At 41.8% G+C, this 20,188-nt stretch overlaps 1 protein-coding gene and 1 long non-coding RNA gene across 5 annotated transcripts in view; one reads left to right on the top strand and one right to left on the bottom strand.

The window, feature by feature from the left end:
- KCTD1 (potassium channel tetramerization domain containing 1) overlaps positions 1–20,188 on the bottom strand; it is a 200,444-nt gene that overhangs the window by 153,325 nt on the left and 26,931 nt on the right. For 2 of the 4 annotated variants that reach the window (XM_065533966.2, XM_065533968.2), the window contains exon 2: positions 19,196–19,286. The exons of the other annotated variants lie outside the window; for them this stretch is intronic. The gene's annotated coding sequence lies outside the window, so the exon portion shown is untranslated. The remainder of the gene's footprint in view (positions 1–19,195; positions 19,287–20,188) is intronic. 4 annotated transcript variants of the gene reach the window in all.
- On the top strand, positions 1,763–19,176 carry LOC141409047 (uncharacterized). Its single transcript, XR_012427230.1, has 2 exons — positions 1,763–6,322; positions 11,940–19,176. It is a non-coding gene; the product is annotated as an uncharacterized lncRNA (long non-coding RNA).

Raw genomic sequence — 20,188 nt, 5'->3', positions numbered from 1 at the left:
TTCATTGTATTCTGGTGGGGCTCAGTAAATTGTGATGCTTGTTTTATAGATATTGAAACAAAGACAAGAGATTAGTGGCACTTGCCCAAGGCTGCAGAGGATGATGTCAAAATTGGGGTTATAACTCTTGTGTCCTGTCCACTAGACCTCTCTGGATTTATAGGATAAAATGTTAAAGTAGTACCAACACCTAATATAATGCAATGAACAAGTCCTGCCATGTCAGCCATTGCACTTTATATGATACATTTAAATGAAACTCCCTTAGCATTAAATATTTAAGAAGAAAAATTTTTAATGAAAAGAGTAAACATCTCAAGTGCCTGGCATTAACGCATCATGGCGTAATTCTCCCTAATGGGCTGTGATTTTAAAATGAATTCAGCTCCTGCCTCACTGCCATGCTGGGCAAATTAGGCCAACTTGGATGAAGCAAAAGATTTCTTGCTTAAGCACCAAGTTCAGCCCTCAGGAGGTTAATGGGGCCATATTACCGGGTGATGGACCACCACATCTAAAAGTGGTGTCTCAATAACAGCTCAAAGGACAGAGAAGACTTGCTGTAAAGTTCTTTGCTGTTTAAAATCCTGGATACAATTTACTTTTTTAATAACTGATTTTCCCTTCATTAAGACTGTTTCTCAGAATGGTGTGGAAACTCTGCCTCTGAACTCTTAAAGGGGTAGTTCAGATTGACTCCAATGCTAAGATTGTTAATGTGTCTGCCCATGTAACCACCAACAGGATTTTCTGTTTTCTCAGTGACTGAAACTACAGCTTTCAAATTCCAGAAAGAGCCTAAAATACAACTTTTACAAGGATAAAGTCAATTGTATTTCATCTGGGATAGTTGATTTAAATTCCACAGGCTCCAGTGACAAACTTCTAGAACGCTTGTGCCAAAAGTGATCTAAATTTCTGCCATAAAACACATAAAGTGTGTCAACTTACTGATTTTGGTTTGTGATCTGCAAAATGGGGGTATTTGCACTATACATACCCATTTCATGAATATCTTAACTGAAATACTGAACATTTAGCAAGTCATTAAAAAATGCTTCGTTCAAAAATTTATTTAGAGAAGCCAAGAGAATAAGGCATTATCTCATGATGTTATGAGAATAAATCTAAGATGTGGGCACATCTGTGGTGTCTGTCCCTATCTATCTTATAAGTCCACTTTGAGTTATTTTTTTTTCTTTTTTTCCTCATCAGCAGATTCCAGTTGAGTTACTTTCTGTATATAGTGTGAGGTATAGCTCAAAGTTTAAATTTTTCCTTATGAAACAATTTTAAGTTCCATTTGTTGAAAAGACTATCTTTGGACAGGCATGGTGGCTCATGCCTGTAATCCCAATACTTTGGGAGGCCAAGGCAGGTAGATTGTTTGAGCCCAGGAGTTCAAGGCCAGCCTGGGTAACCATGTGAGACCCCTTCTCTACAAAAATAAAAATAAAAAAATTAGCTAGGTGTGATGGCACGTGCCTGTAGTCCTAGCTACTTGGGAGGGTGATGCAGGAGGATTGCTTGAGCCTAGAAATTTAAGGTTACAGTGAGCTATGACAGCGCCAATGCACTCTAACTTGGGAAACAGAGTGAGGCTCTAAGAAAGAAAGAGAGAGAGAGAGAGAGGAAAGAAGGGAGGGAGGGAGGGAAGGAAGGAAGGAAGAAGGGAGGGAGGGAGGGAAGGAGGGAGGGACAGAGGGAAGGAAGAAAGGAAGGAAGAGAAAGAAAGAAAGAAAAAGAAGGAAAGAAAGAAAGAAAGAAAGAAAGAAAAAGAAAGAAAGAAAGAAAGAAAGAGTCTATCTTTTCACTACTCAATGGCCTTTGTCAACAAGCAGCTGCATGCACCTGTGGGTCTGCTTCTGGATTCTGACAAGGTATCACTGTTATCCTTATTTTTATTCTTCTGTACTTATTATGTCTTTTTTCTCTGGCTCTTCTAAGATTTTCTTCGTATAACTGAGTATGAGCAATTTGATTAGGACATGTCTTGGTGTTCCTTGTTCATGCTTCTTGTCTTTGGGGTTTGTTAATCTTGGATCTGTGGGTTTATGGTTTTTGTCAAGTTTGGAAAGTTTTTGGTCACTATTTCTTCAAATATTATATTTCTCTCTGGATCTCTCTCTCTCTCCTTCTTTGGGAGCTCTAATTACAGGTATATTCAGCTGCTTGAAGTTGTCCCACATCTCACTGGTGCTTTTTTCATTTTTAAAAAACTAATTTTTCTCTTTCATTTTGGATAGTGTCTGTTGCTATGTCTTCAACATCATTAATCTTTTCACCTGCAATGTCTAATCTTTATCTATTTTTTTCACCTCAAACACTGAATTTTCATCTCTAGGAGCTTGATCTGCCTGACTTAACTTTTCGGACCTATGGAATACAGTTATAATTACTGGATTTTGTTTGTTTGAGATGGAGTCTCTCTCTGTCTCCCAGGCTGGAGTGCACTGGCATGATCTTGGCTCACCACAACCTCCACCTCCCGGGTTCAAGCGATTCTCCTGTTTCAACCTCCTAAGTAGCTGGAATTACAGGTGTCCACAACCACACTCAGCTAATTTTTATATTTTTAGTAGAGACGGGGTTTCACCATGTTGGCCAGGCTGGTCTCAAACTGCTGACCTAAGGTGATCTGCCTGCCTTGGCCTCCCAAAGTGTTGGGATTACAAGGGTGAGGCACCACGCCCGGCCATAATAACTGTTTTAGTGCCCTATGTGCTAATTTAACATCTGTGTTAGTTCTGGATTGGTTTTCATTGATTGACTATTCTCATTATAAGTCATATTTTTCTGCTCTTTTGGATGCCAGACATTGTAAATTTTACTTTGTTGGGTGATGAAGACTTATGTGTTGCTATAAATATTTTTGAGCTTTGTTCTGGGATGAGTTAAGTTACTTAGAAACAGTTCGATCTCTTGGGGTTTTGATTTTAAGATTTGTTAGGTGGCTCTGGAGTAGAGCTTAGCTAATTACCCACCAGTACTGAGGCAAGACTTTCCTTAGTCATCTACCCAATGCCCTGTAAATTATGAGTTTTTCCAATCTGGCTGGTAGGAACAGGCACTATCCCGGCCCTGTGTGGTACTGGGCACGGTTTCCTCTAATTCTGTTGAATAATCTTTCCCCGGTCTTGGATAGCTTCCTCACATGCATGTGCTGATCAAATTCTGTTAAATAATGCAGGGGACCCAATGCAGACCCCAGGGCTTCTCTCTGTGCAGCTGTTTCCTCTCTGATACTCTGACTCGCAAACTCTGGCAGCCTTGGTGTCCCTGGAATCTTGCTTTATCTCTTCAACTCAGAGAGTCCACCAGATTCTCTCTGGGGTCCCTATCTATTTTAGGTTGAAATGATCCCATTCCCAAAAATATGTTGAAATCCTAACCTCCAGTACCTCAGAATGTAACTGATTTGGAAATAGGGTCTTTATTGAGGTAATCGAGCTAAAATGAACTTTTTAGAATGGGTCCTAATCCAATAGGACCAGTGTCTTTGTAAGAAGAGGAAACTTGGACAGACACGTGTACAGATGGAAGACCACGGGAGAACACAGGGAGAAGATGGTCATCTACAAGCCATGGAACGCCAGGGCACCCAGAAGCTAGGAAAGAGGCCTGGAACAGACTCTCCCTCACAGCCTTTGGAAGGAACCAATGCTGCTGACATTTTGATTTCAGACTTCTGGCCTGCAGAACTGTGGTCGATCAATTTCTGTCATTTAAGCCACCCAATGTGTGGTACTTTCTTACAGCAGCTCTGGCAAACTTAGCACATCTTCCTTGCGCTGTAGCCTGGAAACTCTTCGGGCAGTGAGCAGGAGCAAGCATAGGGCTCAGCACATCTGTTTTCCACCTCTCATTTTTTCGTTGCTTGATATCCACTGTCTTAAAAACCAGTGTCAGTTTGGTCTCTGTTGTTTCAGGTGGAAGGGTAAATGTGGTCCCTGTTGTTATTGCTTCTTGGCTGGAAGCAGAAGTCCTCGCACATTTGATTTTTAACTGTACAGTGTCCAGTGTCACTGTTTCATATTCTGGGGACTACGCTTCGGTTTGCCAATGGGATTATAAACTTTGAGACCAGAGACCTTTGCACCAACCACAATGCCTGAACTAGTCCTCTGTGCACGACTGGAGTGTATCTGAGCTAAACAGTGTATTTTTGGTTTTTCGGACTCAGCACACTGAGGATTGACTTGTGATGAAAAATCAATGGATGTGAAATTTCTTATTCCACTTGATATTTTTAGTGTGTGAAAAATAGCCTGAAACTGAAATATTTTAGTTCCTACCTTGTTTTCAAAGAAGTGACACTCTGACGATTTCCTTTTTAAATTAACAGTCATGTACCTGTAGCACAGAGCTGTGGGAAAAATTCTTGGGCCCAAACCACCCAGCCTGTGAAGTAAAATGAACAGCTTGTCACTGCTCATCTGGATTTTCTATCTGTCATTTTTGTCTGTCTCTCAGTTCTTTTCAAGGAAGGAGGTAACACAATTTGGTACCCAGGCTTTCCTTGACATGAGTGTGAAAGCGAAAGGAGAGAATCGCATTTTTTGGTTTCATTCTGGAGATTCAAATTAACTCCATTTTTTATTGTACTGCTAAAGTGTCCACAGAGAGCTAAAACATACAGAAGAAACTCCGGTCCAAAATTTCCCAAGTACAAGCTTTTTAAATTGTAAAGCTGTAGACTCATGGCTTTAGTATATCATTTACAAGGCAAGCATTTTTGTCCTACTTTGAACAGAGGGAAGAGGCTCTTTCATTTGACCAAACTGCCAGCAGAATGTGCTGAAAACATAATTTCATACATTTATTCATCAATCATCAAGCATGCCCCTACCTCGGGGTCTTTGCACATATTGTTCCCTCTGCCTGGATTGTTCTTCTCCCAGATATTTACATGGCTCACACCCTCATCTCATTCAAGCCTACACTCAAGGGTCATTTTCGGAGCAAGGCCTTCCCTGCCCATCCTATTTAACAGAGTGTTGCAGCCCCACCACCCCTTCCTTATGTGACATTCTTTTCACTTGACCTCCTTTATTTTCTTCATATCACTTATCACTTACCACCTGACAGTCAGTCAGAAAAATATCTGTGTGTATCTACACATATACATTGATCTAACATACATGTGTTGATTTATTTATCATCTATCCTCTTCTCCTACTCTAGTGTCTACTCCATGGAAACAGAAACTGTTCTTGCTATATTCTAGCACTTAGATCAGTGGCCGGCACACAGTATGCCTTCAGTTAGTATTTGTTGAATAAATGAACACATATTTGCTGATTTCCTCTCTGTGCAAAGGCACTGGAGGGAGGAGCTATGATGTGAATCACCTCAGCCCTGAATTCCAAGAAGTTCACCTTCTAGTAGAAAGACAAATAGAAAAAATCCATGACTCTGCTCCAAAGCAGAAGAATGGGTTGAATAATGTATTTTGAAAGCACAACTAAAAAAGGGGTGGGGAGAGGCAGGGGAGTTTTTGAGATGAGCCTCGTGCAGATGTGGGATGGGCAGAGGAGAGGGATGAACCGCTCAGCCTCACAACACAGAGTGAGCAGATATTTGGAACCCCAGGAGTTGACAGAATGCTTTGGACCCAGATGGAAACCTATGTGGGTTTGTGCAGATGTAGCATGCAAGAAAGGAGACATGGGGCCTGATCTTGGAAGGCTTTGGAATGCTTGGAATTTGGAATCTATCTTAAAGGAGTTAAGTGGGTAGTAGTTTTAAACCACCTCTAGCTAATCAATCTTCTCTCCAGGAAACATAGTTGTTTATCAGCATCTCATTGAATGTGAACTCGTTAATGTGGTGACCTACACTCATCTTGTTCCCTTAAACGTATGTGCAGAGATACCTTTTCTCTAAGCAATTATGTACCATGAAACTGTGGCACAACTGTAAGAATACTGAGTAGCTTTCACTAACGATTTGCTCGTTGATTCATTTGCTTTTTAAATTTTTCAAATAAAAATTTGCCTTCATTTTTGTTTCTGTATAAAAATGAACCCAGCACTTTCTTGAGAAAGGCTCTTGATCTGATTACATGGACCAAATGAATTCCATGCAATCAGTAGAAGGACAGAACATGAAGTGAAACAAATCATAACATCCTCCCCAGATGGGCAGGGAAACGTTATGGGGTTATGAAAACCTGACAGACTACAAAGCTTTGTAAATAACTGCCCCCCAACCCTTCCCACCCCATCCAGCTCATCCCAGTCCTGAGGCTCAGCAGACTGAATGACTGGTTCTGTGGCTCCCAGCTGCTGAACGCAGTGGCTGAACCAAACCTGTGAGTCAGGTGAGAACTTTTTCTACTCCTCTCATTTATGGGGCAAGGGTGGGTTATGTCAAGGCTACTGGAAAAAAAACAACCTCAATGTGGATAAATCTGTTGGATTTACTCAGGGTTTTAGGGGAGGAGTCCGTGGATAGAGAAGGGGATGGGAGACTTAAATAATGTTAGAAACAAGTAGTACTGAGAATTGTGATGTTCAAATGAAGATCTCTTATGAGAATAGTGCAAAATCAACTTGGGTTTTAAAGCTGGAACAGGAGATATCAAAGAAATATCTGTTTTGGGTGGTCCCCTCCAGCCACAGTATCCTGTCCCCTTACAGTACTGGTCCCCTGAGAAATTTGAGATACAGCATTCTACCCCGTTCTGATTAGAACGTGAGCACTTATCTACCTATTTTCAAATGGGCATATTTTTGTTGGTTGGAGACAAAAGGGAATTCCAAGGAAAGGACGTGGACTGTAAAGAAACATTACAGCACTAGCTATAGGAATTGGGATCACTAGTGGTTTTTTTGTTTTTGTTTTTGTTTTTTTGGTTTTTTTTTGAGACAGAGTTTTGCTCTTGTTGCCCAGGCTGGAGTGCAATGACACTGTCTCAGCTCACTGCAACCTCCGCCTCCTGGGTTCAAGCGATTCTCCTGCCTCAGCCTCTCAAGTAGCTGGGATTACAGGCATCCGCCACCAAGCCCGGCTAATTTTTGTATTTTTAGTAGAGATGGGGTTTCACCATGTTGGTCAGGCTGGTCTTGAACTCCTCATCTCAGGTGATCTGCCTGCTCACCCTCCCAAAGTGCTGGGATTACAGGCGTGAGCCACTGTGCCCAGCCCACTTGTGCTTTTAATTGTCATGGGAGACAATAAGTTTTTTAAGTGTTTCTTTTTTTTTCTTCTCTTTTTATTGTTGGAACTCAGGTGCTGAGTTGGAACTAACCATCCTCCACAGTACATGGCTCATCATCACGGATCTGTGACTGATTGATTGATAGATTGATCAAGTGCTTTAATCTCCATCCTCTCCCCGATATTTCCCAACCACAGGTGGCCTTCCTCATGGTTTTTAAGATTTATTCCCTTGTTTTATATGTTCTTACCAGATGCAGATTGTTGTTTTATATGCCTCTTTCTTTTTTACTCTGTACAACTCCCTCAGGGTCCATCTATGATACACATTTACAGCTAATCCGTTACCTTTATATATAAACACATATATGTATACACACACACACACACACACACATATATATATATGTAAAGAGACTGAGTCTCACTCTGTCACCCAGACTGGAGTGCAGTGGCACAATCATAGGTTACTGTAACCTCCAACTCCTGGGCTCCAGTGATCCTTGCCCTTCAGCCTCTTGAGTGGCTGGGACTACAGACATGTGCCACTATGCCTGGCTAATTAAAAAAAAAAAAAATTGTAGAGACCAGGTCTGGTTACCCAGGCTGGTCTCAAACTCCTGGGCTCAAGCGATCCTCCTGCCTTGGCCTCCAGAGTGCTGGGATTACAAGCATGAGCCATGGCATCCAGCCTAATCCATTACTTGTAATGCAATCTACACTTGTTTTGCTAATCCACTCTCCCAGTGATGGACAGAGACCTTGCTTTTTGGGAGGCTATTTCAAAGAGAACAGGATGCTGAATCTAGATCAATAGTTTTACATATAAATTCAATTTTTTTTGTATTTCAGTAATGTGGAAAACAAGCAAACCTTGCCATTATTGTTATTATTGACCAAATAAACACAGAACTTTGCCCAGACTGTTAAGTGTACACTGCCTGACCTTGATTTGGTGGAGTAAGGAAAAGAAAGGGGTAGGAATTGCTGGGTATGTCTTGCTCTGCTCACTTAACACCTATGAACCTATGAGTAGTGGACTCACGCATTTTAAACAAATTGGCCATTCCAAGATAACCTTTCCAGGTCATTTCTCCAGGCTAAGTCCATTCAAAAACACTGCTCAAAAAACAGAGTATGTCTTGAGTACTGTTACATTCAGGGTCAAGGAACAGGCATTACAGTAATCCACAGAGCTAGTTATGTCAGCCAAGAGGAATGTATGCCGTCAACTGCCGTACAAAGATGTGTATCACAGCTGACGCTTCCCAACATAGCTCTCTCTCTCATGCTGTCTTTGAGGAGGAAAGGCTCTTAATAGACAGGATACCTAACAATTTAGTTTTTGAAATATGATACGGGAAAATCAGGATAAACAAGAGTCTTTCAGTCTGTTGGGTACTATTATTGAGCTGAAAATATGAGAAGCTAGAGGGAATAATGTTTTATAAATGATGAGAGGTATTTTAAGTAGCCAACAATATTGTTTTAATGCATGTAATTTTTCAAATTATGTTTGGGCATGTACAATGCGGTGTCCAGATCTCCCATATGTTGGTTATAATTGAACCAAAAGTTGGATAGAGGAATAAAAGAGTGTGGGTAGAAGAGAGAACTTAGTTAAATGTATTTGTTTTTATCCCCAAAACCACAGCTGTGAGCTTGGCATTAAGCAATGAGAGGAGGAAGGAAGGAAGGAAGGAAGGAAGGAAGGAAGGAAGGAAGGAAGGAAGGAAGGAAGGAAGGAAGGAAGGAAGGAAGGAAGGAAGGGAGGGAGGGCAGGCAAGGTAAGGGAGGGAGAGGGAAACAAAAAGAAGGAAAAAAAAAGGAAGACAGAAAGTCTCTGTGAACTTTGAAGCTCTAACCTTCTCATCACAGTACAAATAATCAGTTTTTCTTTGTTGACTGGTTCTGCCTATGCCCAGTTATGAAGGCAGTGTTAATGAGGAAAAAATGCTGAACTTGGGTAAAGAAGAAGACCTAGGTTAAAAAAAAAAAAAAAAGAAAAAGAAAAGAAAGACTCTGGCACTCAAAGCCATGTGACCTTAAGCAAGTCTTTTTATCTTTCTAAATCTTATTTTTCTCATCTGCAAAATAGGCAAGACAATTATCTTACAAGTGGTTATGCAGACTCAGTGGGAATGTCCTTAGAAATTGTCAAGTGTTGTTCACGTGTGAGGGTTCAAAAGACAATTTACCTCCAAGAAGTTAATTGAATGGAGTAGGAGATGAATCAGCATATTTAGTTTTGTCGGTACTCCTGTAGGATAAATTATGGTTTCAGAGAACCCTGCCAAGTGAACTAGAGCCTTTGCTTCAGGAACTAGGTGCATTCCACCTACCACCTACCTACTCTGTCTTCAGAGAACCACAAATCAAGGACTCAAGAAAACACATTCTCAGAATAAACGATGCCTCTCTCTTCATCTTTCTCAGACACCCAGATCCTGTGATAAGGATAAAGGTGAACGAGGAAGGACCTTAAGGCAAGACTGTTTCAAGATTGACTCCGTGGGCCAATTTAATTTACAATTCTGTACACGACTTGATGTGCTGCAAATCCAATTAGTTTCAACCATTTTCCAAATCAGGGTTGTTATTATTTAGAATTAAAGTAGCTGCATTTCTACAGATACTTGGAAAATTCAACTATTTTCCAACTATTTTCAACTATTTTCCAAATCAGGGTGGTTATTATCTAGAATTAAAGTAGCTGCGTTTCTACCGACACTTGGAAAACTATGCATAGATGAACTGCATTTATGGTTGGATGCTTCCTTTCGCAGATTGCAGAAATCGTCTGTCCAGTGTTTCTCTAAGAATAAGTAGTCGGCCTTTTACAGTCCTCCAGGGAAAGCCAGTGTCCATTTCCCTTTGTCTATAGAGGGAGGCTCTGCCTTCCTTGGAGTCTTCTGCCTTCTCTGGGGTCTTGGATAACTGTTGTCTGTTTGGCAGAATTAGCAATGATTGGTACTATCCTAAGTGTCTAATTTTGAGTACTAGAAAAGAAAGTTTAACTTAGCTATATGTTGTGTATAGATGCCTTTGTTGCTTACAAATTTTGGCCTTCTCATTTAAATCACTTTCCACTGTGCTTCCTGTGACTTTCAGCCAAAATCATCCTAACTTATCTTGCATTCTTTCCTCAATAGTATATTGTGTGCACTTACCCAGTCATACAATATTCTTCACAAGGAAACCCTGCACAATGGTAGTTGTTATTTGCTTGTGTCTCTCCTCACAGGTCTCTGAACTCCTCAAGGGCAGAGATGAAGGATTTTTGTTTGTTTTATGGTATTTCTTCCGTCTCATAATCAGACCTTAACACAATGTCTGGCACAATGTAGACACTAAGATTCTGTGGAATACGGGGACTGATGACTGAATTGCTTATTGTGGCTAAAAGGCCCTGGTAGAAGGTGACAAGTATTTATTGAGCATGACAGATTGTCCTCACTGTTCTCCAGGGAGCTGTCCTTACGAAATTCACATGGGAGTTTGCATTTGCTGAAGGTAAATCTTAAAAAAAAAAAAAAAAAAAAAAAAAAAAAAAAAAAAAAGCTGTAACAAGTTAGTCTGACACTTTTATGACAGTGATCAAAATTGCAATTTTTATTTTTATTTTTTTTTTGAGACAGGGTCTTGTTCTGTTGCCCAGGCTGGAGTGTAGTGGTGCGATCATGGCTCACTGCATCCTCCACCTCCCAGGCTCAAGCTATCCTCCCACCTCAGCTTCCTGAGTAGCTGGGACTAAGGCATGCAGCACCACGCCCGCCTAATTTTTGTATTTTTTGTAGAGAAAGGGTTTCACCATGTTGTCCAGGCTGGTCTCAAACTCCTGGGCTCAAGCGATCTGCCCTCCCCGGCCTCCCAAAGTGTTGGGGTTACAGGTGTGAGGCACTGAGCCTGGCCTAAAATTGCAAATTTGATAGCAATTTTAAAATAAAAGATAAGGTGGTGGTGTAGCTTTATTCATGCATAGCAGTCATCCTCAAACACTTGAAAAGAATTCTTTACAAAGCTATGCTGAAGAATTTATTTCTTTGGGGGGATTTGGGGTATATGTTTCTTTATCTTTTTTTTTCTTTTTAAATATAGGGGTGCTACTTACTCATTTGGATGAATGTTGTTGGGTACCCTGATTATTGCTCCCCTAACCTCCTGTGCTTCCCATGTCACAAAATACTCACTCCAGCGTCCACATACGCTGTCCATAGACTACCTGATCGTGCGTGTTTCCTGCTAGACGGGAAGCCATCATCCCTGAGCTCAGCACTTCCTAGTTGTTCCATAAATACCTGGTGAATGAATGATTAAAATTTGGGGCGGCGGAATTCATGTTTGCACAAAAATCTTAGCCGTCCAAGAGCTAAGTCTGCAATCTGAACTATACATGGAAAAAAGAGACAAGCAGGGGCCACATCGGGGGAGAGGAGGGAGGGGAAGGCAGAGGAAAGAAGCAGCCCATCTTGGCCCCACTCCGAGCCATCCTAAGGAAATGCACTAATAGGAAACTTGCACAAGGGGGCAGAGCAGAGCCGAGGTGAACGCCAACCTGTTGGCTCTCTTGGTCTTTGCTAATGGCATTTTTTAAATAATATGGGTTAATACGGAGTTGGTTTGAAAATACAATTTCTCTTATTAAAAGGCACTGGAAGGCCCAAACCCTTCTTTCACAGTGTCATCATGCATTCCAGAAAACACATTTTTTGTTTTGTTAAATAGGAACAAAATATGCATTTGATGGTCCTCACGTGCTTTCTGTGGCCTCTTTGCAGGAGAGTTAAATTGGTTCCAGAAAAGAGCCAAGAAGTTCATGGATTTCTGACAATTTACCCCCAAGGCTTGACCTCCACTTCTGCACTGAGTATGGGCTAATGAAAGGGCACTGAACTGGAATTTTAAAACGATGGATTCTAGTCCAGGTTTTCTCTCTAACTAGCTGTGTGGTTTTAAGTGATTTAACATCTCTAGGACATATTTTTCTTATTTGCAAAACAGAGGGACTTATTAAAGGCATTTCTCAATTCAATACAACTATGGCTTGCAAGCTGTCTAAGTTCTCTACCAAAGATCACAGAAGTAAGAAAAAAAAAAAAGAGGGTGAGGAAGGCTAAGAAGAACCAAGTTGTAAGAACTCAGGAGGGGAGCAGAAGAGGAGGTGCAAAGGCTTGGGTTGGTAAAGAGTTACCTTATTTTGAGAAAACACTGGACTAAGTTTTCTTCAAGCTCTACATTCTGAGGTTCTGCTACTTCTTACTTTTTATCTCCATTTGGATATCTCCCATAGACTCAACTTGCTCCACATCAAAGTCATTTCTTCTCCCCATAAACCATCTCTTTCCCAGTATCCATGCCTGCTGCTGGGTAGCACACTGAATATCACCTACACCCAACCCTGGAGTCCTTGCCAGCCATTGTCTCTGTTTCTTACCATAGAGCTAAACTCTGGTGAGGGGGACAGTGAAAGGGTTAACAAATACATATGCCAACATAAACACTGATGAATTCCATAAAGACAGGAAGGATTCTTAATAAAAAATAATGTGCATACACATGTGAGATAAAGAAAAGAGCCTAGTTTGGGTGGCGGAGGTCTCTGGGAAGATGACATTTAAGTTGAGAGCTGAAGCAGGAGCCTACCAGATGGGTAGGGGTGGAGAGGGGGTGGCGGAAGTGTGTACAGAGGCTCTGGGGCTGCAGAGGGTGCGTCAGAGGAGACCAAGTGTTGAGAAGACCAGCGTGACGTGGGGGTAGTGAACAAGTCAGAAAGGGGCAAGACACAGGTGAAGAGGCATACAGCATTCTTCAGGCCAACCAGGGAATGGTTTTATTCTAGGAAAATGGCCAGTCATCTTTTATTAAGTCCTCCTATTCATCATCTTTATGCAATCAGCCATCAAATCTGGTTAATATGTGTTGAACATCTTTTCTGTCTCTTATATTTTTTCATTTTTAATGTCTGGTCTGGGCCTTCACCTCATGCATTGAGAATTTCTTCATTGCCTCTCCTGGCTCCAGATCTCTTCCCTCTCCCTGACTATCCCTCCTCCCTGCTCCCCACCCTTAACATTTCTTCTTACTAAGTCTGCAAACTGTTGCCAACTGATATTCCTCAACGCTTCTTTCATTCTATTATGCCATCACTCAGAATCTTCCATGGCTTCCTATTGTCTATCAGATAATGATTAAATTCCTCTTTCCTTAAAAGGTAGCCCCATTTTGGCTGATATGGTTTGGCTGTGTCCCCATGCAAATCTCATCTTGAATTGTAGTACCCATGATCCACATGTGTCATGGGAGGAACTCAGTAGGAGGTAATTGAATCATGGGGGCAGTTACCCCCATGCTGTTCCCATGAGAGTGACTTCTCATGACATCTGATGGTTATATAAGGGAGTTTTCACCCTTTGCTTGACACTTCTCCTTTCTGCCACCATATGAAGAAGGACATGTTTGTTTCCCTTTCTACCATAATTGTAAGTTTCCTGAGGCCTCCCCAGCCCTGCAGAACTGTGAGTCAATTAAACCTCTTTCATTTATAAATTACCCAGTCCTAGACAATTCTTTATAGCAGCATGAGAACAGATGAGTAAATTGGTACCAGTAGAGTTGGGTGCTGCTATAAGGATACCTGAAAATATGGAAGTGACTTTGAAACTGGGTAACAGGCAGAGGTTGGGACAGTTTGGAGGGCTCAGAAGACGACGACAGGAAAATGTGGGAAATTTTGGAGCTTCTTAGAGACTTGGTGGGCTCCGAAGACAGGAGGATGTGGGGAAAATCTGGAACTTCCTAGAGACTTGCTGAATGGCTTTGATCAAAATGCTGATAGTGATATGGACGATGAAGTCCAGGGTGAGGTATTCTCAAATGGAGATGAGGAATTTGTTGGGAACTGAAATAAAGATGATGCTTGCTATGCTTTAGCAAAGAGACTGGCAGTATTTTGCCTCTGCCCTAGAGATTTATGGAACTTTGAACTTGAGAGAGATGATTTAGGGTATCTGGTGGAAGAAATTTCTAAGAGTCAAAGCATTCGAGAGAAAGCAGAGCATAAAAGTTTAGAAAATTTGCAGCCTAATGATGCAATAGAAAAGAAAACCCCATTTTCTGGGGAGAAATTCAAGCCAGCTGCAGAAATTTGCATAAGTAATGAGGAGCCAAATGTTAATCACCAAGACAATGGGGAAAATGTCCCCAGGGCATGCCAGAGACCTTCACAGCAGCCATTCCCATCACAGGCCCAGAGGTCTAAGAGGGAAAAATGGTTTTGTGGGCAAGGTCCAGGGACCCCCTGCTCTGTGCAGCCTTAGGACATGGTGACCTGCATCCCAGCTGCTTCAGCTCCAGCCATGGCTAAAAGGAGCCAAGGCACAGCTCAGGCTTCAGAGGGTGCAAGTCCCAAGCCTTGGCAGCTTCCATGTGGCATTGAGCCTGTGGGTACACAGAAGTCAAGAACTGAGGTCTGGGAACCTCCACCTAGATTTCAGAGGACCTATGGAAATGCTTGGATGTCCAGGCAGAAGTTTGCTGCCAGGGCGGAGCCCTCATGGAGACTTTCCACTAGGGCAGTGTGGAAGGGAGACGTGGGGTTGAGCCCCCACAAGGAGTGCCCACTGGAGCACTGGCTAGTGGAACAGTGAGAAGAGGGCCACCATCCTTCAGACCCCAGAATGGTAGATCTACTGACAGCTTGCACCGTGCACCTGGAAAAACCACAGACATTCAGTGCTAGCCCATGAAAGCAGCTGGAAGGGGGGATGTAACCTGCAAAGTCACGGGGGAGAGCTTCCCACGGCCATGGGAGTCCACCTCTTGCATCAGCATGACCTGGATATGAGACATGGAATCAAAGCAGATCATTTTGGAAATTTAAGGTTTGGTGACTGCCCTGTTGAATTTTGGACTTGTGTGGGACCTGTAGTTCTTTGTTTTGGCCAATTTCTCCCATTTGGAACAGGGTTTGCCCAATGCCTGTACCCCCATTGTATCTGAGAGGAAACTAACTTACTTTTGATTTTGCAGGTTCATAGGTGGAAGGGACTTGCCTTGTCTCAGATGAGACCTTGGACTTAGACTTTGGGTTAATGCTGGAATGAATTAAGACTTTGGAGGACTGTTGGAAAGTCATGATTGTGTTTTGAAATGTAAGGACATGAGATCTGGCAGGGGCAGAGGAGGAATGTTATGGTTTGGCTGTGTCCCCATGCAAATCTCATCTTGAATTGTAGTTTCCATAATCCCCATGTGTCATGGGAGGGACCCAGTGGGAGATAAATGAATCATGGGAGTGGTTACCTCCATGCTGTTTTCATGATAGTTAGTTCTCATGAGATCTGATGGTTTTATAAGGTGCTTTTCACCTTTTACTCTGCACTTCTCCTTCCTGCCACCATGTGGAGAAGGATGTGTTTGCTTCTCCTTCCACCATGATTGTAAGTTTTCTGAGTCTTCCCCAGCCCTGCAGAACTGTGAGTCAATTAAACTTCTTTCCTTTATAAATTACTCAGTCTTTGGCAGTTCTTTATAGCAGTGTAAGAATTGAGTAATACATTGGCTATTCTGTTGTAATGTCCTATAACATTGTTCCTTTATACTACAATAAGAAGCCCCATTCATAAATAAGATCCCAGGCATCTTCATGCACTCAAGTTTTAGTGATGTAGTGCCTTTTGCCTCTCTAGTCCCCCTTCCTAACAGAATCCAGCATTTCCTTCTGGTTTTCATATCTCTTCCACATAGTCCACCCTGGCCAGACCATATATTCCCCTTCCTTGGCTACAGTTGTTGCTTTGGAGAGAGCATGCCAAGTGGCCCAAATCAGATCAATCAGAGTGCATTTGGGACTTCTGAATCCTAGAACAAAGATGCTGTGTCCTGGATGATGTACATATGGATGTGAAGCCTGGAACTGCTCTGGTCATTTTGCCACCATGAGGTTTAGGCTGTAGCTAACTCTGTGAAAGCACAGTGAAGACATGGGAAGAAACTGGATCCTTCCTTAATGGGACACTAAACTTTACAGTTTCACGAGCCAAAAAAACCCTTTTATTGTTGGAGCCAACTCGATTAGGAATTTCTGTTGCTTGCAATCAAGAGCATCCAAACAGCTTAAGCCTATGCCAGGCACTGTTCCAGAAAAGTCCTTATTCTCACGAAGCTAACCTCCTAACACAGGGCTTGAAAGAAGCAGACCAAAAATCAAGAAATAAATAAATAAGATAACTTTATCTATTGGTAAGTTCAATGAAGAAAACAAAACAAAATGATAGACACAGCTTGGGCAGAGTGATGGCTACTTAAGATTTGGGATTTAGAGAAGGCTTCCCTGAAGAGGTGATTTTTTCTTTTTTCTTTCTTTCTTTTTTTTTTGTTTGAGGCAAGGCCTTGCTCCATCATCCAGGGTGTAGTGCAGTGGTGCAATTACGGCTCACCACAGCCTCCACTTCCTGGCTCAATTAATCCTCCTACCTCAGCTTCTGAGGGGCTGGGACCACAGGCATGGGCCACCATGCCTGGCTAACTTTTTTTTTTTTTTTTTTTTTAGATAGGGATTCTGTATGTTGCCTAGGCTGGTTTTGAATTCTTGGCCTCAAATGATCCTCCCTCTTTGGCCTTCCAAAGTGCTGGGAATATAGACATGAGCCACTGTGCCTAGCAGGAAGTAATATTTAATAAGAAACAAGACCTATCCATGGGCAGATGAGGGGGAAGAAGATTTTAGGCAAAGGGAACAGCCAGTGCAAAGGCCATGCAGTGGGAAATTGCCTGGTGGATTACAAGAACAGAAAGGAGCCACTACGGCTGAACAAAGGGTATGAAATAGCAAATAATGGTATGAAATAAAAGGTATGGAATAATGATGCTTATTCCTCTTTCTTAATTACATTCCCCTCTTTCTAAACATCTTTTGAGGACTTCAAGGCCTAACTTACGCCCCAGCTCCTTCTTGAACTCTCCCTGACTGAGCTAAGGATCACTTCTCTTTTGTGCTAAAGAGTTCCTGGGCTCTCCCGTACTTAGCACCTGGAAACTGGAAATTGGAAAGTAGCTCCCATGTACTGTCTTCTACGGCTTTTGATATTTTTCTTATGATTTTATTGACTCTCCTCAATTTGATTCTAGTCTTTGAGACAATTTTCTGGGTTTTTTTTTGTTTTGTTTTGTTTTTGGTGCGCCTATCACAAAAGCTTAATGCCAGTAAGCCTAAATGTTGTGAAAATACACCAAGCTTCTCGATTTACTGTCTCACTACCAGGGTGCATTTGAATATTGTCATGCATTGTGGGGTCAAAAATATCAAACATCAGCATTGTCATATGGCTCAACACACACTAAAACATCATTTTATATGACACTATAGTTCAACTGTGCAGCTAATTGTCCCAATGCATTGGTCATGGTTCCAGAAAAATTCTCTTTTTGGAACCTGGGTCCTCTAAGGAAATGCTCGGTTGTAATGAAGCTATGTATCTTTGGCCACCAGACTGTCCCTTAAATTAGTTGTGGGCAGCAAATAATCAAAACAGCAAGAATAAACAAGACTATGCAATTTAGCATTTGTTTTCATTTAGGCTTAGATGCTGCATTTGAATTTTATGATGTGATTAGTTTTTAGCGATATAATTTGAGGAAAGCAATGAGATGTTACTACATGTGTGACCTCAGTCAAGAAATTCCTGGCCACTCTTAATAGAAGCCATGACTGTACCTGGTTATCCATAAAGGAAGAATCCACCTGGTTCTTGCTGTAGGAACTTGGTATTGGAATTGCTTTTCCATGCCTGACTGGAAGAAGACAAGCCAGTGCCCCCAGGGATCTGCAGGCTGCCGCGAGGTTGCCTTGGCCTCCACCCCACTTCCCACCACGTGATGTGCCAGGAGTGGTGAAAATTATAACCTTCCCTGGGCTAGAGGCCCTCCTTTCCCTCCAAAATGGTAACGTGGTCATATAATTTACATTTGTTTTATGAGTCTGTGTTCTCTATGTAAGATACATGTTTCAGAGTCAATCATTTATTTTTCATCCAGACTAAAACATTTATATAAGCCTTTGGACCTCAGTCTTCTCACTGTAAACAGGACCTGGACTAAATACTTCTAAGGTCATTTTTGGTAACAGGCCATGTGGTTGACCAATGACATTTTCATTGGTAAGATATTAATGCATCTATAACACACACACACACACACACACACACACACACACACACACACACATACACAGAGAGAGAGAGAGAGAGACCTTTTTTCATAGAACTGATTTTTATCATAATTTCCATGTAACATTTCCATGCAAGTTTCTTTTAAAGAGTGGAAATAAATCTACTTATGGGCAATTCACATTTTGTGAACAACTTCATCACAGCTTAACCAAATTTCTTCAAACATGCCAAAGGCACTAAGAAGGACAACTTGAAAGTTCTAAAGGAAGCCGTTTGCATTTAGGAAAAAAAAAAACAGTAAAAAAAAGTGTCTGAGTGATTTCTTAAGTGGTGAAATCCCCCTTTTTTGCCATTTTTCTTATGTTTTAAAAATAGCCTAAATGAAACCTTACTCAACCTTCTACAAGAAAATATACCTTTAGGCTGAGAGACAGTATTAGAAATTTCATCCTAAAGAATTATTTTTGGGAAAGGGGTATGGGGTGGAGTTATAAGAGCCTGAAGATAGAGGCTTCTAATTAAATTGACCTCTCAACCAGAACTGCAGAGTCTACGCTATAATCACCACAATTCGGTTTAAATCTGGGACAGAATGATAATTTTGTGAGTTCAGAGGTTTTTAAACTATGGCTCATAACTGCTGGAGAGTTTCCGATTACTCTTCTAGGTTCTGCAAGGCATGTGTATTTGCTGGGGGACCAGGGGACTTCTAGTAAATGAATAAATAGGAGAGATTTTCACAGTCTCAGGAAGTTTAAGTGGGTCTCAAGATGGTCAGGAAGTGCTGGAGTTGTCTTTCTGGCTTTGCAGATGGCAACAAATCTACAACAAATTATGAGGGAGGAAGTGTGGAAGGGTTTTCTTACTTATGGCGATGGATTTGCCTTTATTCATCTGTACCCTCCATCCCAGTTGGTGTGCAGTGCAGGCTTGAGGAGGAAAAGCTGGTGATGGGAGCTGTAAAAGGAGAAAAGGGTAAAATTGGGCCAGCCCATGACCTTGGCCTCTGCCCTGCAAGTTAACCAACTGAGCTAACCAGCCATAAGCGAAACAGATCATTCACTCCTTAATTTGTTCAATAATATTGATTGAATGCAATAAGTAAGTAAGGTGCCAGGTGCAGGAGATACCAAGGCAGAAGAGGTAGGCAGAGTCAAAAGTTTACATTCTTGAGGGAGCAGAGGGAGCAGACATTCATGGATAAACATGCAGGTAAATGTTAATTACAATTGTAATAAGAGCTGTGATAGAAATGTCGAGGTTTACTGAGAGCACAGAGCACAGCAGCTGAGCCTAGATTGACCCTTTTTTCGTTTTTTTTTTGAGACAGAATCTTGCTCTGTTGCCCAGGCTGGAGTGCAGTGGTGTGCTCTCAGCTCACTGCAACCTCCACCTCCTGGGTTCAAGCGATTCTCCCACCTCAGCCTCCCGAGTAGCTGGGATTACAGGCGTCTGCCACCATGCCCAGCTACTTTTTGTATTTTTAGTAGAGATGGGGTTTCACCATGTTGGCCAGGACGGTTACTAACTCCTGGAGCTTGGCCCTTTCAAGGAACAAAAAAGGAAGCTCATCTGTCCAGAGCAGTGGTTCCTAAGGTGTAGCCCACGGAACCCTGGGGTCCCTTGAGACCCACATGAGAGATCAGCAAGGTCAAAACTGTGTTCATAATAACACTAATGCGTTATTTGCTTTTTCACTGTGATGACATTTATCTGAATGGAGCAAAAGCAATGACGGGTAAAACTGCGGTGCCTTCCTGATAATACAGGCAACAGCAACCACACTACGTGAGTGATCACTGTATTTTCCACTGTTGCACACCCCCAGTTTTTTAAAAAAAATCCAGTTTCACTTAAAA

Source organism: Macaca fascicularis, chromosome 18, assembly GCF_037993035.2.
Source record: "Macaca fascicularis isolate 582-1 chromosome 18, T2T-MFA8v1.1".
Lineage (NCBI taxonomy): Eukaryota > Metazoa > Chordata > Mammalia > Primates > Cercopithecidae > Macaca > Macaca fascicularis.
This window is presented reverse-complemented; position numbering and strand designations above follow the sequence as displayed.